This window comes from Polypterus senegalus, chromosome 3 (genome assembly GCF_016835505.1).
Source record: "Polypterus senegalus isolate Bchr_013 chromosome 3, ASM1683550v1, whole genome shotgun sequence".
NCBI classification, from domain to species: Eukaryota; Metazoa; Chordata; class Cladistia; order Polypteriformes; family Polypteridae; genus Polypterus; species Polypterus senegalus.
This window is the reverse complement of record NC_053156.1, coordinates 130,662,067-130,680,595: the sequence shown is the minus strand read 5'-3', so window position 1 is coordinate 130,680,595 and position 18,529 is coordinate 130,662,067.

Sequence of the window (18,529 nt, the reverse complement as noted above, 5' to 3'; positions counted from 1 at the left end):
CACTTTTCCTTGAATACACACAATAAATTGCTCTGTGCTGGTTACAGGTTTGTGCAGCTTTCCTCTTGTTACACATGATTTCGTGTAACAGGCACAGCACAGCCTTTAGAAATCACAGTACAAAGGCAGCAGCAGAACTATAGTGACCGTGTATAGCTTTTACAGGAACTCAAGTTGTACGAGAGATGCATTAGTAAATAAATTAGGTTTGGTTTGATAAACACTGGAATGAGGTGTCACTCATTTCAAATGTTCAAAATTTCATTAAAAGTAAGAGATGGACACAAAGACTCCAACTGTAAGATGTCAAAATTCAGAGACCTCTTGTGTAAACCTCATATGGTAGCTGTGTGTGGCCTCTCACAGGTTTCATTGTGTACCTGACACCAGCTTGAACTTTTCACGTGCTCTCTGTTTCTCGACAGGTTTTTTTTTCTTTCTCTGGGTAACTCTAACCTTTCCTCCCCATTCCAAACGATGCACATTTTAGGTAAACTGGACCTTAGAGACTGGGTAGGAGCTCAAGTGAGCTCTGTGATAGACGGCTGCCCTATGTGGGGTTGGTTGCTCCCTTCTACCCAATGCCTCTGAACTGCAGCAGGTTTTAGGATGTTACGTTGTTATCTTTCACCTGCATGTGGCAGGGCTTTTGGTTAAGCAACGTTATTGTGTTATCACTAGATGTGATGCCCAGGTTGTCCTGATCAAACCTAGGAAGACTATAGTCCTGAAACGGAGATGGACTGGGCAGTGAGGACACATATCACAGCGAGGAACTGTGCAAAACGTGTAACGTACTTATATTTTCTAAAAAATGTTCAAACAATAAATAAAGTGCAGTGCCAAAACCTTCATAAACAAATATATATAAATAACCCATGATAAAAACGGTGATTACTGTATATACTCATGTATAAGTCGGGTCTTGAAACCCGAAAAATCGATCATAAAATCAGACCCCGACTTATCCGCCCATTCAAAAATGCGACAAATTATTTTTTACATCTTCTTGCCTTCTCCAGTCTCACATAAGTTTCTCAGACGTTTCGAATTTTGTTGCAGCAGCACAGCTACCAATTTCTTTTGCTACTTCAATGACGTTTTATTTAATTATTATTTATTATTATTTATTTAATTTAAAACCAGCTTCATATTTTCTTCTGATCGAACACTCCATTGTAGATAAGGGACTCTCTTACAATAGGTTTATGAAGGTGTGAGATGCAAAAAACACAAAACAGTGCCAACGTTGCTTCGGAATAGTTTTGGTATTACTGTGTGGTCATGTAGGCACAACAGAGAGAGAGAGAGAAAGGGGTTAGGAGCACACGCTGATACAGCGCATTGCCGCACCCATATAAAAAAAAAGTAGAGTACTCCGTGGTTACTCTTTCAGGTGGGCATTAGTATATCATAATCTCAATTATGTACCAATAGCGTGAGTTTTCCACATTCGACTTATACGACCAACATTATAAAATACCAGAAATTATACAGTAAAATCAGGTCCCGACTTATCCGCGAGTATATACGGTAAATTAAGGTAAAATTATGTAAATAAATAATTCAAAACAGATTAAAAACAAACTCCAGGTGCCTCCTGCATAACGGCGTGCGTAGAACTCGCACTATAACATGACGTAAGCACAAAAGCCAAAATGTGCTTACGCACAGAAAAATCCAGATGCATAAATCTGTGTGTTGGCCAAGTTAGGGTTAGGATTACAGTCAGCGTGAACAGTAATGCTCGTGCACGCACCTGCTGTCCCACCCCAACTCCTCCCAGAATTACGCCTCTTTGAATATGCAAATCAATATACCGTATTTAAACATGTACCACGCGCACATTTTTTCCCGAAAATTACCATTAGAAAATCAGGTGCGCTTCATACATGAGGAAATGTAATTCTGTAATGTTTACTTCTTCTGCTTGGGCTCGCTCTCTCTCTCTCTCGCTCACTTGCTTGCTTGCTTCCGCTCTCTCCAAAAGCTTCCTATACAATCATAACGCGCGTCGTACACGGGGCAAAACGATTTTCACAATTTTCTTTGTAAAAATTAGGGTTCAAGTCTTACACGAGGACGCGTGGTACACAAGTAAATATGGTAAATAGCCCTTAAGCTCAGTGTTCTGTGAAAAGACAATGGGAAAAGCAAGAGGTAAAATGGAAGAATTTCAGCGAATACCAAGTGGAGGCAAGGAAAAACATACTATTTGTTGGTTTAAACAGTGGTATAAACAACAAAAGGAAGTTGATCAACTGACATAGTGTGTTGGAGAAACTCGAAAGCTCAAGTTCACAAAGTCGCACAGTGCCCAAAATAAAAAAGAAGTTGTCAGATATCAAAGTCGCTGTGAAAAGGCGAGTCGTAGCCCACCGTCCGAGTGTCATATGAAAGCTTATTAGTGTACAGAGAAAAAAAAAGGCACACAGTGGGGGAAAAAGCACGAAATGTCAACTTCAATCTCAAAATTTCCACTTTAATCACGTAGTTTATTTTGTCATTAAAGTAGAACATCATAAACTTAATCTTAAAATCGTTTCATTAACCAGTTTCTCAAATCACATCGTAAGTAAAGTAACAGGTTAAATGCTTTGTTTTCTATGTACTCTATGTGTGTGAATCACTACTTGCTTCTTAAACCGGCTCTCTTCCTCCAACTGGACACAGAATCCATGACATTCGTGATATTACAGCTCTCTGAATAACTAAAATACTGAGATGTATACGTGATGTCATTTTCATGATGATAGGAGTTAAAGCACGTTATTAAACATGTGTTTCACTTCGATGAAATAATTTATTGCAGAAGTACTCAGGGGTGGCTCTAGGCTTGTGGTGGCACTGGGCAGAGGAAGAATCGGTGCCTCCTTCGCCCGCCAATGTCAGTAAAGTAGCTTATGCACGGTGGATGGTCTCGTCCGTTGCAGACACTGCATAGCTGCCTCGTGCTCATGACACAAGCGTTTAACTTTGCTGAAATTTGAGGCTGCGTTTTTAGCTGTGTCGTTATTTTCTCTTTCTGTTTTATATTCAATATATATTGGCGTGGTGGCCCTGTGCAGGTGCACAGTTTGCACATGCCTAAGGCCGCCCCTGCAGTACTGTTTCTTTCAAATGTACTAACCCCCAATTCCTGTCCTTACCTTTCTTTCTCCAAATACCCAATCACCACACGATCAGCTCAGTAATAGATGTTAAGTCATCTGTAAGCTTATAACGGCAATTCTTCAAAACTTTTAAGGAACATTGAAATATCGTCATAGTATGTGTTTAATTATTCTATCCTTCACGCCAGTCCCAGTGAAGTACACAGTGCGAGGCAGGAACAATCATGAGCAGAGCGCCAGATCCTTGCTAGCGTAGCAACAGTGTGTTCTTTAATTATTAACAATATAGATTATTTAAATGAAGTTAATGTTTTATCTGTATAACTAGCAAAATACCCGCGCTTCGCAGCAGAGAAGAAGTGTGTTAAAGAAGTTATGAAAAAGAAAAGGAAACATTTTAAAAATAATATAAAATTTGCTTTCTATTCGTTTGCATAAGCACAGTCCTTCACCAGCAATTATTTAATGTTAGCTCAGACCCGGCACTTAAAAGTTTCTGTCGCACTTTTGCTGAGTTTGTGCCAAACACGTCCTCTCATTAAACTTGAATCTCGTGAATATTGTATTTGTTGTATTCGTCTTAGGCATGACAAACGCCAGCGGCAGCGTGTCTATGAACTTAATTTAAAGTTAAGCTTTACACCTTGCTTTCCTATTCATTTGCATAAGCACAGTCCTTCACCAGCAATTTTAACTCCGTTACAAAGTGATCCAAAGTCTCGTTTATACCCCGCGTCTTCTCATTAAACTTGTATCTCGCGAATATTGTATTCGTCATAGGCATGACAAATGGCAGCGACACCATGTCTATAAACTTAATTTAAACTTACGGTTTACATCGTGCTTTGTTTCTGCAGTAGCTGCACTTATGAATGTGCTTGTATGCGTCACTCGCTTCATATTTTTTTGCTGCCTTCTCAATTGTGTAATGCGTTTTTTGTTCAGCACTCTTTGGAGCTCTTGCATGTTCTCTGCGTACTGCGTTCACAGTCAGTTCACGTGAGCCGCTCGGAGTACATGCATCGAAGGTTCTCAACTGTGCTTGTGCTGTCTCGTGTGATGTCCACGGCTGTATTTAATGTTAGCTAAGACCCGGCACTTAAAAGTTTCTCTCGCAGTTTCGCTGAGTTTGTGCCAAACACCACCCTGACCATCTCATCTTCGTCTGCATAAGCACAGTCTTTCACCCGTGAATATTTAGCGGCAGTGTTTCTATTGGATTGCCGCTGACAGACAGCCTTATATGGGTAGGCACTCAATTACGTGGGAGGTGTGACGATGAGGGACGCAACTCCGCCTCACATGGCGACCGAGCTGCAGGCTATGGCCGGTATATATGTACGGAAGTAGGTTCCAGTTATGACTGTCACGCGTAGAATATTGAAATGAAACCTGCTTAACTTTTGTAAGTAAGCTGTAAGGAATGAGCCTGTCAAATTTCAGCCTTCTACCTACACAGGAAGTTGGAGAATTAGTGGAATTAGTGAGTGAGTGAGTGAGTGAGGGCTTTGCCTTTTATTAGTATAGATATAATAAACATATTTTGCTGCATTTCATCTTAAAAATGATATCGTCATCAGATGTAAATACACGCTTTATAAAGTGGTGCAGGTTGTGTAATATTATAACTGTAGTGCAAGTTTACAGTGAGGTGATTGTACTTATAAGTACAAACAGTTCTACAAGGAGCAATTGATTGAGTGAGTTTAAAGTTCTTGAGATGAAACTGTTTCTGAACCGCGAGGTCCGTACAGGAAAGGCTTTGAAATGTTTTGCCGTGGCTGAGACAGCGTGTGCTTAATGCCGTATACCAATAATTCCCTTTCCGATCAGCTGCTGCTGTGATTCCTCACTCAGATACAGTGATATAAATACTCTGAGTGGTGCAGTGAGAGTAATATGGAAAAAGATGATCCGCTGTGGCAACTCCTAACGGGAGCAGCCGAAAGAAGAAAAAGAAGAAGAAGAAGAAGAAGAAGAAGTGAGAGTAACAACGCTAAAGCAGCTATTGTATTTAGAATAGTTTGGCCATTCCGTGGACTATTATATTGTTACAGGTTAATTACAATCAGATGCCTTAAACTAATAAACAATATGTGGTTAATTTCAGTGTATTTATAAAGCCACATCAGGAATGTGGATCTAAGAAATAAAGGGTAACCACACAGGAACAGTAGCACTGCTTTGACGCTGGGTGCTGCCAGTCTGCAAAACCAAGTGGAGAACTTGTGTACAACAGGGTATGAGGTACCGTGGAAATGTGCGTGGCTTTACACCAAATTTAGGTTTTATACATCGCGATTTGAATGTGGAAACGTTCTTACGCAACATTTCTGTTCATACGCACCGTTTATACATGAGGCCCCATGTCTGTGTCTTTAAAACCCACTCCTGAGCTTTGAGAGTGATAGGAGATGTCCCCTGGCAAGCACAGTCAACCTTCATGTGGCTCATCCTCGACATGCTCTCTTCAGCCTCGTGCCCGGCCACCTCCCTCCGCTTAGGTCTCCAGTAACTTTATCTGCGCTCACTTTCTCCAACTCTGTAAACTGATCCAAGCCAGGATCCTCCTACCCCCTGGCCAGTGGATTTTAGCAGTGAAGAGGCGTCTGTACAGTGGTTAAAGTTGTGTGCTCTCGATCTGCGGCCTACTTTCAATGCCCTGCACTAAAGTAAATTGTGCTGGGTTTTTGGGCATCGAGAAAAGAGGTTGCAGATGAGATAAAAGTCTATGTGGCAACTGCATAAATTTCAATAGTTATGAAACACCATTTATTTAGCTAATCTTTATGGCAAAACAAAATCTCACATTTTAGCTGAAATTGCATGAATTATTTTGTTCATCACTACGTACAAAACAGACAGTCAGACAGATTAAACTGGACTGACTTGCAGCTCCTTGGCATTATTGCCGGGCTGTTCAAATTTTTCAATTTTCCTAATAAGTCTGAATGCAAATTTGAGTGAAAACTTCCAAGACTGAATAACTGGTTTCACTTATGCCAAGTGCTTTTCATTCCTAAAGGAGAGTGTAAGAAGGAGTCAACAGAAGACCACTCATAATGCACGAAAAGCCCAAAGGCTTGAGGAGGCCAGTGATGTTTAATGGGAGCCGATGCCGTCACTGCACCCCCAAGAACAAAGAGGCAGCCTGGCATTCCCGGAACGTTTCCAGATAGTGGCAGCAAAGATAACTGAATTGCAGTAAATTAAATTAGGGTTAGGGTTAAAAACAATATGTAGAAATGTGTAACGCCACAGCTCTGTTGTCTTAATGAATCCACACTGATAGACTGTACTGTGACCCTAGTGACCATAAATTCTGTGTCTTAAAGTCAGCCTCTGAGATGAGAATAATAATAATAGTAATAATAACTTCAGTGAGAGGGAGCCACTTCATTACTCAAAGAACTTCAGTGAGAGGGGAGCCACTTCAACCACCACTAATATGCAGCACCCACCTGACACTTTGCACCAGTATGCTCACCACACAATAGCTGGTATGTGATGAAGAGGTGAGGGAGATAGCTAGTTAGAGACGGGGATGATTAGGGGGCTGTTTTGACCAGGCCATGGTGGGCAATTTAGCCAGGACAATGGGAAACACCCTACTCTTTAAGAAAGATGCCCGGGGATCTTTTATGACCACAGAGAGTCAGGACCTCAATTTTACATCTCACCCGAAGGACAGCACAATTTTTACAGTACAGCATCCCTGCCACCACGCTGGGACATTGGGACCCCCATTCAGACCACAGTAAGTGCCCCCTGCTGGTCTCACCATCATCTCTTCCTGCAGCAACCCAAGCTTTACCTAGATGGTCTCCCCCTCAAGTACTGGACAGGCACGAATGCGCTTAGCTTCAGGTGGAGGAGCCGTTCTGAATGCATGTGGTACGGCTGCTGGTTAATGTTCAGCGTGGGGCTCACACTCTTTAAGGAGGTCTCCGCAATTATTACTTTCCATTCTAAGGTACAATTGAGCCATTGTTTGTTCTTTTTGGTCATTACTGGCGTGTCCCCTCCAAGGACTGCCTTCGCCCATCCACCTTTCACAAGGCAGCCAGACAACTTTGCTCATTTAATGCTGGTCAAATACCACTTTTTGGCGAGTACAGCCAGCAGGTTATCTACACGTCTCTTGCAGGTTTTCATCAGAAAGAGGGATTCTTTCATTTTCATGTTTGTTTTTCTGCATTAATATCCAAGTACAGTAGTTCCTTTTAGACTACAATGATGCACCCAACCTCTTCCTCCAATTCCTCCTCCTACAATGCCATTCCTAATGTGAGCATTGCTTGTCTCTCTCCCAGCTAAGTGAATTTGTTGAGCAAGAGGTCACCATTGGTTGGGTCGTTGGCCAGCAGAAGAATAGCATCCATAAAATCTCTTTACTTTCCTGCTGTCTGTCCAAAGTGTGTGTAAGGGGCTTAGCGTCGCTGGCAGAATGGCTTATCAGCCGAAACAGCGATCTGAAAAGAGACTCTAACAGTCGGATGTTAAAAGAGCTGCCTGAGGGACTTACAATGTTTGAAATAATTTATGTGCTTGATAAAACTCGTGTGACGGGGATGGTGGGAAATGTCTGCCCACCCTAAGCCGCCTCCAACACTCTGTGGTTCTGTACACCCACACCTATGGCATCTGTGAAATGCATACAGATAAGCTACATTTTAAACACATGCTAATGAAATTCACTGCAAATGACTATCCTCAAAACCCGCAACCTGATTAAATGAAAATCTAACATTTTAATTAAAAGTGAATAATTAATGACTTAAAGCTAGACGGCGCACAGAAGGTGTAAATAAATGTGGCACTACTAGCTCTATTGTAAGCAAATATCATTTTTGGTAACAACATGAAGGATAACTGAAAAAAAAAATGTGCATTTCTCGTAATTCTGTCTGTCTCTGCAGGCAAGAACGTCCGTGCCAGTCGATCTTTTGAGTCTCGTTTGTTAAACTGAAGCAGATTAACTGTTAGACTCAGGATGCATTCGTTCAGACAGAATCTTCAGTCCTCAATGTCGGCAATGTAATGTGAAGTTCATGGTGAAGTGCAGGACCAGGAAACTTAAATCCTTATTCCATATAGCACCTTTTGGAGTGAACTACGTCATTGAGGGGTTGTATAAGTAATGCTGAGTATAAGGTGGAAATATGAGCAAAAAGCCATCATGAAAATAACACAACGTTCTATTAAAGAGATGAGACTCCTTCAAAGAGAAAGAGAGGCAGATTTTGAACAGTGTATGTGTGGGGGGGAGTGGGGTCTTCAGTCTTAAAAGTTAAACCAAAGAGATACACGGGCAGAAAGCCAAAGGAGGGTCTGGAGATCCTATTTATACTGTGTGTGTAATGTGGTGGAGCTGAGCACCTCGACAGCACGTCAGGTCACACCTCAGTCCCGTAAGGAGACCCGCTTAAGGTGGATTTCAACAGCATTAACTCTGTGAATCTGCACCCAGCAGCCACTGGGACTGATCAGTACCAGCCAAGGCAGACCCTGAAAGCAGCTGCGCTAAAGTGAGTGCAATAAAACTAAAGCCGCTTTTTATTTTTAGAAAAGCTGGTGATATTTGTTAAGGACTGATGGATAGAAAGGAGTAATAGATTATACAGATAGGATATGTGGATAGTTGCCTCCAGCTGTCTCTAACACGTCTAAATATGTTATTTTTTTACTTTATTGGGAGTGTCTCACTTTTATAGTGGAGGGAGCATGGTGGGGGGGGGAGTTACCCTCCTTGGGTGGGAGAAAAGGGAGATGTTACACCATCAGTGACAGCGCCTCCTCCTGTCCTGGAGTGGTAGTGTTTACCTGATGAGCCCAGAAGGCAAACTTCAGACGCACTTGTGTGACAAGTTAATACTTCACTTTCTACATCGAGACAGAGTGCAGGAGCAAGTAAGAAGGTCAGCAGAATGTTAGGTTATCCACTGCTATCCACACCCCTATTTTCTTTTTCTAATATAAGCACAAGTCCATGGATTAGCCAGAATCGGAAGACAATCTTCTGAGCATCGACAGCTTGTGTGATAGGTTTACTACTTACCTTTGTTCCATTTCTGGTTATTCACTAGACTGCTTAAATATCAATAAATACTGGAAAAAATGAGGGTTGTTCTACAACCTTTTACTGGTATTGCGTATCACAATATTGACAGTAAAAGCCAAAGGAGGTTATTCTTATATAACAGACCTGTGAGGCCTCATGTACAGTACTAGGTGATGTTTCACTCTCCAGATTATAAATATACTGTATATATTGTGGTCGGGTGTGGCAATGACAGACTCATAAAAGAACTGTTGGGACATCAGCCGGGTCCCTTTTATTCATCCCAAGATGCAGGCAAAATAAGAAATAAAAGAATGAAAATATTGCGTCTTCACATGGCTCCCCTTTAACCAGAGTGCAAAGGTTTCAAACTGGGTCTGGCTTGGTTAGAGCTCCATACTGTTGCTTTCCCTCCTTCTGGGATTTATGTGGAAAAGACCAGAAGGGGTGGGACTAGGTGCCCTCATTGGGCAGTTTCTCTGCACTACAAGAGAAGACAATGTTAGCGGCAGCACCCCCTCTCGTCCCAGTGGATCATTACGTATCTCGACAGAGACTGTGAGGGAGGGAGTCTTCCAACGCACATGTGTGACAATATATATACTGTACACATACACACACAGAGCAGAATAAAAGAAAATCAAGAGATTAGCAGCTATACTGATTGTGGGGCTGAACTATGAGGACATTTTTAATTAACGCAATGAAAGGTTAATCGGTGATGTGACAAAACTGTTCAGAAGGATTACAGGAATTAGCAAGGTTCATGCCAGATGTTAATTTAAAATGATTTCCGAACTTAGAACATTGAAACACAGATGAAAAATTTTAGAGAATTAGCAAAATGACTTCCTCCACACTAAGAACCACAGATACATGGAACACATCACCAGCTAGCGTGCTAGACAGCGGCCCATTTGGCACCATCAGGCATCTACCTGACAGTGTTTTGTGGATTTAGGAGAACACGGACTGAGGATCTTTTTTCTTTCTTTCTTTCTTCTCACTGTCCATCAATACTCCATTTAGTCCTCAGTAACACAAACTAAATGTTCAGCCCGAGACATTGAGCACTTCCTATTAAACAATGCCAGAAAGCAAAATGGAAGAGTCAATCATCCTCGCTCCTTATCTTTGGATCATGACAGCAATAATAAAAGTAAAGCAATACTTTATTGTGTTCTAAAAGCACTTATATGCACCTTGTGCAAATATTTACCGAAGTTTAATGTGAAACTTTTATGCGAGGCAGATGAAACTGGCCCAACAGTTTGATGGCAGGTTTAACAGCAGTTGTGTTGTATTCTTTATCCTTTAGAATTATTTTTAGGCTTTAGGGATTTGCAATATCCTGTTGGTGACTTGTCGCTTTGAACGGCCTCATTTTCATACAGTTTATCTGTCTTATTTGCATCATACAGTAGTTAACCTTTGAATCTCAAATATGTTGAGCATTAAAGGAGTCTGAGTGCTTAAGTCAGGTAGATGATATAAGCCAGCAGAAGAGGAATAGATGGATGGACAGATAAGGAGTGATCAATGGTATTTTATTGGTATGGTGCATCCAAGCTGTTACTTAAAAATGAGTTCATCAACAAGAACACACGGGCACAGATAGTGACTGGGAAGTTCCACACAAATGTTAGAAAGGTTTTGTTCACTCTGAGAACCATAGACACATGGAAGAAATGAAGGGCAGATAGGACAACTTTAAATGTCAGCTTCATGGCATTTAATGGAAGTTAGGTGGGGGGCTAGACCCGAATGGCATCTTCTCTTCAAAATTGTTCTTCTCTTCTAATAACATTCATTTTGCTGTAGAACAAAGTCGCTTTGGAAAGACTCTTTGTGGAAAAGTTTTTTTTCTAGCAGGCTTAATCCAGACCAGGGTCATGGCAAAGATTGGAGTCTTAACCAGCTAGAGCAACATCAACATTTATTTATATAGCTCAGTCAGTCATTCTGCAACCCGCTACATCCTAACACAGGGTCACGGGGGCCTGCTGGAGCCAAACCCAACCAGCACAGGGCGCAAAGCAGGAACAAATCGCGGGCAGGTTTACATAGCACATTTTCATTACAGGGTGAAGAAAGAGAAAAAAGACAAATTATAAAAAATAAAATTAGGCAATACTAATTAACATAGAATGAAAGTAAGGTCCGATGGCCAGGGAGGACAGAAAAAACAAAAAAAAAAACTCCAGACGGCTGGAGAAAAAAAAAAAATCTGCAGGGGTTCCAGGCCACGGGACCGCCCAGTCCCCTCTGGGCATTCTACCTAACATAAATGAAATAGTCCTCTTTGTAGTTAGGGTTCTCACGGAGTCACTTGATATTGATGGCCATACAGACTTCTGGCTTTTAATCCATTCATCATTGTTGGAACATCACAGTGCTTTGAGTAGGACACCGGAAAAGGAAACAGAAGAGAGAGTTGGGGTCAGTACGGATTTTAGAGCCACCATGAATAGTTATTTTGAAGAATTGAACATACAGAGTATCAGTATTAAGTTAAATTGAAGTTATAAAAAGGCCATGTTAAAGTAATGTGTTTTCAGCAGTGTTTTAAAGTGCTCTACTGTATCAGCCTGGCGAATTCCTATTGGCAGGCTATTCCAGATTTTGGGTGCATAACAGCAGAAGGCCGCCTCACCACTTCTTTTAAGTTTTTTTCTTGGAATTCTAAAGAGACACTCATTTGAGGATCTGAGGTTACGATTTGGAGTATAGGGTGTTAGACATTCCGATATATAAGATGGGGCGAGATTATTTAAGGCTTTATAAACCATGAGCAGAACGAGACCACCCAGCCCCCACTAGGCATTCTGCCTAACATCCATGACCTCAATCAGTCCTCATGGTTTTCAGTATCCACATGGAAGGACTTGATGATGATGATGGACATGTGGACCTCTGGCCTTCAATCCATCAATGTAGGGACCACACAGTGCTTTGATCAGGAGGTGGCGCAGATCACCACCACAGAAAACCAGAAAAAGAACAGCAGAGAAAGTAGGGGTTAGTACGGATTTTGGAGCCACCATGAATGATAATTAAATGCATATACAGAATATCCAGGGTTACACTAAAATGAAGCTATGAGAAAGCCATGTTAAAATAATTTTATGTGCTAAGTTTTTAGCAGTTTTTTTTTTTAAAGTGCTCTACCGTATTAGCCTGGTGAATTCCTTTTGGTCCGCTATTCCAGATTTTAGGTGCATAGCAGCAGAAGTTCGCCTCACCACTTCTTTTATGTTTAGCTCTTGAAATCCTAAGTAGACACTCATTTGAAGATCTAAGGTTACAATTTGGAGTGTAAGGTGTAAAATATTCTGAGATATAGGATGGTGTGAGATTATTTAAGGCTTTGTAAACCATAAGCAGTATTTTAAAGTCAATCCTGAATGACACAGGTAACCAGTGTAGTGACATTAAAACTGGAGTAATGTGCTCAGATTTTCTTTTCCTAGCTAAGATTCTAGCAGCTGCATTCTGCACGAGTTGCAAGTGATTTATGTATTTTTGGGGTAGTCCTGAGAGGAGTGCATTACAGTAATCTAGCCAACTGAAAACAAAACCATGAACCAATTTCTCAGCATCTTGCAATGTTGTAAGAGGTCTAAATTTTGCTATATTTATTAAGTGAAAAAATGCTGTCCTGGTAATCTGATTAATATGTGATTTAAAATTCAGGTCAGAGTCAATAATTACCCCTAAATTCTTTACCTCCGTCTTGACTTTTATTCCTAATGGATCAAATTTATTTCTAATACCCTTATTATATCCATTTTAGCCAATCACTAAAATTTCTGTTTTTTCCTTATTCAGTTTGAGAAAATTACTACTCATCCACTCAGAGACACAAGTAAGACATTGTGTTAGTGAATCAACAGAGTCGGGGTCATCAGGTGCTATTGATAAGTACAGCTGCGTGTCATCAGCATAGCTGTGGTAACTCACGTTGTAAACTGAGATAATCTGACCTAACGGAAGAATATAAATCGAAAAGAGCAGCGAGCCCAAGATAGAGCCTTGTGGAACACCATATCGGATATCATGTGTCTTTGAGATGTGATTACCACAACTAACAAAGAATTTTCTCCCTGCCAGGTAGGATTCAAACCAATTTAAGACACTACCAGAGAGGCCTACCCATTGACTAAGGCGATTTCTAAGAATATTGTGATCAATTGTATCAAATGTGGCACTAAGATCTAAGAGGAAGAGAACAGAAACACGGCCTATGTCTGCATTTACCTGCAAGTCATTTACTACTTTAACGAGTGCCGTTTCTGTACTGTGACTTGTTCTGTCAAGAACAGTATGTTTATTAAGGTGATCATTAAGCTGCATAATGACTGCCTTTTCTAGGATTTTACTTAAGAAAGGCAGGTTAGAAATACAGTAGGTCTAAAATGTTCAAAAGCAGAGGAGTCGAGATTATTTTTCTTGAGCAATGGTTTAACTACAGCAGTCTTAAGACAGTGTGGGAAGACCCCTGTATCTAATGATGAGACTACTATGCCAAGAACACTATCAAATTAGCATGCCAGATACTTCTTTGAAAAAACTTGTTGGGTCAAGGAATGAAGGTTGAGGGTCTCAGTTGAGAAATTATTTTATATAAATCAGGTAAATCTATCCTGGTGAAAGAATTTAATTTGTTTAAAATGGAGTACCAGGGTTTAAAAGTATCAGTATTGGAGAAATGTACTACAGTAATCCCTCCTCGATCGGTCCAGACCAAGGTGAAAATCCACGAAGTAGAAACCATATGTTTGTATGGTTATTTTTATATATTTCAAGCCCTTATAAACTCTCCCCCATTCTTATAAACATTTCCCACATAGTTATACAGCATAATCCCTTTGTATTCTCTTAGATATTACGTAAGATTCATTGAAATTATGTATGTAAACACACTGTTTATATACAGTAAAACCCAAATATTATTTTAAAGATATCGAGTGTCTCCGATATCACATGTTACAGCCATTACGATAGACAGGCCACCAGCAATAAATACGTACAATGCAAGAAAAATTGTATACTGTAAATGTGTGTACAGTGACACTAAACGTACGTACATGTACCAAGTACTGTAAGTAGAAAATTAATTATGGTTACCAACGATGACTTGTCCGATAACGATGAGTTTAATTTTACTGCACAACAAAGGAGAGCGTTACAGCCCTTCTAAAGGAGCTTCTTCAGGTAACTGTGTAGCACTGCCGTTGTTCTTCTTCAATCCAAATCCCTAAAGCAGATTCCATCCACTACTGCCTTATTACATCCACTTAAAACTTATTTTGCACCCTGGTTAAAGGACACTGCGGCCATAGATCTTATATTCCTTTCCTACTTTTTAAATAAAAAGAATCGTAGCCTCATTGATGCTGCAATGGCGTCCTACAGCGGTGTAGCTTTTCCCTTCCTTCAACAAATCCAAAACGTTTACCTTTTCGGCAATCGTTAACATCTTCCGTTGTCGCTTGGGCACGGCCCCTGAAGCAGTAGCAGGTCATTTTGGAGCCATAATGAAGGGCTTGACTATGCACAAAGATAAACACAAAAGAGCACAACTCTTTACACAGCGAAACACGTTGATGCTGAATGAGCGAGACGAGACTTCCTGGTTAACACTGCATTCAGAACACAGAACCTTAACTGAGTGCTCTGATTGGTTAGCTTCTCAGTCATCCGCCAATAGCGTCCCTTGTATGAAATCAACTGGGCAAACCAACTGAGGAAGCATGTACAGGAAGTAAAAAGACACATTGTCCGCAGAACCCGCGAAGGAGCGAAAAATCTGCGTTATATATTTAGTTATGCTTATATATAAAATCTGCGAAAGTAGAAGCGCGATATAGCGAGGGATTACTCTGTATTATTTCTAATATCATTAGTTTTGTGATTTAAAATATAGCAAAAGCCTCACAAGTTCCATTGGAAGTTTTTTGGAGGCATTCCATTGATTGGCTCGGGTTTAGCAGACAATCAATTGTAGAGAATAAGACTCTGGGATTACTAGCATTGTTATTTATAATTCTAGAGAAATAGCAGCGCCTCTCAAGACGGACTATGTTGTTGCACAGTGCACAAAGGAGGAACACACCCTGGACATCATATGGTGAACACACACACACACACCAGTTGGGCCAATTTAGTGTCACCTAACCTGCATGTCTTTGGACAGTGGGAAGAAACTCACACAGACACAGGGAGAACATGCAAACCTCACACATGGATGAGAACCCTGGTCTCCTTAATGAAAGACAGTCATGCTACACTCTGCCACTCCGTACAGAAAAGTGATTGAACAGAATAACAATGACTGAGGTAGGCGAAGGTTTGTGTGTGCTTTACTTTATTAATCATCAATCTAACACCTTCATATGGTCCCTTTCAAAGTTTAGACCAGCAAATACATTTATAAATTATTTGCAGTGCCTTTCTTTCTCCTAGAGCTTTTTTTGGTCCCTCTGTACTACCTTGTTGAGAGACAGACAAGATGCCAAGGGTAAATAAACAGAACTGCAGAGTATGTCAGGTAATGGTGCCAATGGGACTGCACATACTGTATGAGATACCTGAACTAAAGGGAAGCCAGCCTGGAGTGAGTGTGTATCAATGAGCCATAAGAATAGCTGATGACCTAAAGTAAAAGGCAGCCACTATGGCTTGGCATCACTAGCTGCTGGACAACACCATAGATTCACACCAGTATTCCAGGGTGCCTCGGGTTCCTCTCCATTTAACTGTAGACTGGCAAGTGCAGCAGTGGCCTCCATCACCTGGTGGTAGCTGCTCAACTGGTTAAATCCTTCACATCAATTCAAAATTGTAATGGCAAAAGTGCTTTCCATGAACTTCACAGCTGATACATGTTATTCTGCTACCCTATGTGCACCATGTGGACAGATAGATATAAAGTTATACAACTGAAACGCAGTGAGCCAAACCTCCACATCTGATGTGCGCAGTCTAACTCCTTAATTCACTAGCAGGGCACCAGCGCTCAACCGCAGTGAACAAGGGATGTCTCCAGAACATCTTGGCCTATGGAGGAGTGGCTGTGGATGACAATGTGAAGCTTTCATAGTCAAAAGAGATTGTAAGTGACCACCCAACTCTCAGATATGATTGTAAAACATGTAAATTGTTCAGAATTATCTTGCTACACTTAACCCATGAATTTCTTCATTAAATACAAGACTGTGCTCCTCTACTAGCTTCAAGTTCAAGTCTACTGACATATGTACTTACTTGCTTTATATTGTGGGACTGAGGAAAAAAATAACCCTTTTCAATTCAATCATTGTCCTTTATTTCTGTTCTCATTTTTATTAATATTTTTTAAGTAAAGAATATATCTACATGTTTCAGTTTCTTACAGAGTATGTCTCCATTTTTCCATTTTTGTTTTTAAATCTCCCATGTGTCGCTATGGCACATACTCAGCACCACGGCCAGCACCAGGATGTGTCCTGGTGTGTAGAACATGGAGCTATGCTGGCATTTTATTATCAACTTCCCTAGCCGTGCTGTGTTTTAGAGGCCTATAAACACCTTCACGACATATAAAGTATGTGCGTCTGTCACTTAATACAACCAAGAAATGGTGCTTTTAGAAAGTGGGGCATTCATATTCAGATCTCCAGTGTCTGGGTGAATGGGGTAAACACTTTGTTACAACGGAAATTCAACTAAAGTGCAACAAATTGGTACTCAATGAATGAGTGTCACTGTGTGAAAGATTGTGCCCCACAATGGACTGCCCACCTCCACATTCCCCTCCAGGTTTGTTTCTGCCTTGTGCTGAAAGGCCAGAATAGGTGCCAGCAATCCATGATACCAAAGAGGATAAGGATAGAAAATGCATGAGTGGATGGATTTAGGGTGGAATGTGGTTACAAGAGAGACCACGTAGAGGGCAGGCTCAGTTATTGAACGCACGCTGGACCACTGGGGGTCATAGCAAACAAAACAAAAGTGCCATTATGAACAATGTTGCACATCTTCTCTCTGAGGACTTTCAGCAAAATTGTGTCAGGAAACACTACTAGGGCTCTTTTATACCAACAGCAAAATGCCTGCGTAACACCTCACTGGGGCTGCTCTCTTATCAGAAGCCAAGTCAGAGGATTTCTTCTTTTTTTAATTCTTTGTGCGTATTTGAGGAGGGTTACTGTTATTTATTATAGTATTTCTTGAACTTCTGTAGAAAAGCTAAATGTCACCACAATAAAGTGCCATAGCAATCCGTCTATCTATAGAATGACTTTAAAACCTTAACATGACTTTGATGTGGTTTTAGAGAGCTATTAAAATGCTATAAGGTGATCACTAATGTAACCAAGCATTTTTTTAAATTATTAAATATTTTAATTTTTTGCAGGCCTGTCCTAAAGGTGTCTTTTTACACACTGTGGCTGCCTTTTCCACCCATAATGAAGATGGATGGATGTGTAGATGGTTAGTTAGTTTCAGGTCCACTTACACAGGGTTGTGCCAGTCAGGGAGGAGTCGTCTCCTATCCCTTACAATGGGTATCTGCTCACTTGAAGAAGAGTGGTGCCTTTTTATGTATTTACTAAATGCATGTGGATGTATTTCTGAGAATTTCCAAGGGTGTGCATGGCGGCTCAACCAGTACACCAGGAACTCTCCTGGTGTTGCCATTGACCGCTCCATCCAAACCCACTTGTTAACTCTTTGTGTAAGAGGTGGCACTTTGTGTTGTATGGTGGTAAAGTGAAAACAGTCGGCCAAAACTTGTAGTCCGCAGCCTAATCATTGAGACTTTAAGCACAAAACCCTTCAGTTTTTTGGATTCCTTTTCTCTTTGAAAATTCCCACTGCTGTCCACTTTGTGCCCACTGAAGCTTGGTGCTTGTGTCCTTTCTTTGAATTATTTACTGGAAACACTTTGTCAAGTAGTCACTTCTCATAGAAAAAGTATTTGTAAAATACAAGACACCAAATACTACTGAAGTTAACTTCTTGGCTTCAAGTTTGGACATTGTTGTGTAAAACTTTTACGTATTTCTTCATAACATATTTAAATATCTGTGGAAATATATATTTTTAAAAAAAGAAAAACTTTTATTTTGTACATTTTAGGAAGACTGCTGACTGAAGTCTTGAGGGATGGAGTCTCCAAGCCTGCTGGTTACCATTCAGAAGGTCTATTATCCTTTGGTGTCTGCCATTGGAATCCCAAGTACGTTTTTTTCTTTTAATGAGCTAAAAGCCGACTAGCTGAGCAGCTTTACAAATTCACTTTCACGGTACTGATTGTCTTCGATGTGACCTATGAAGATGCTAGATTTGCTTAACTTATCTATCAAGCATC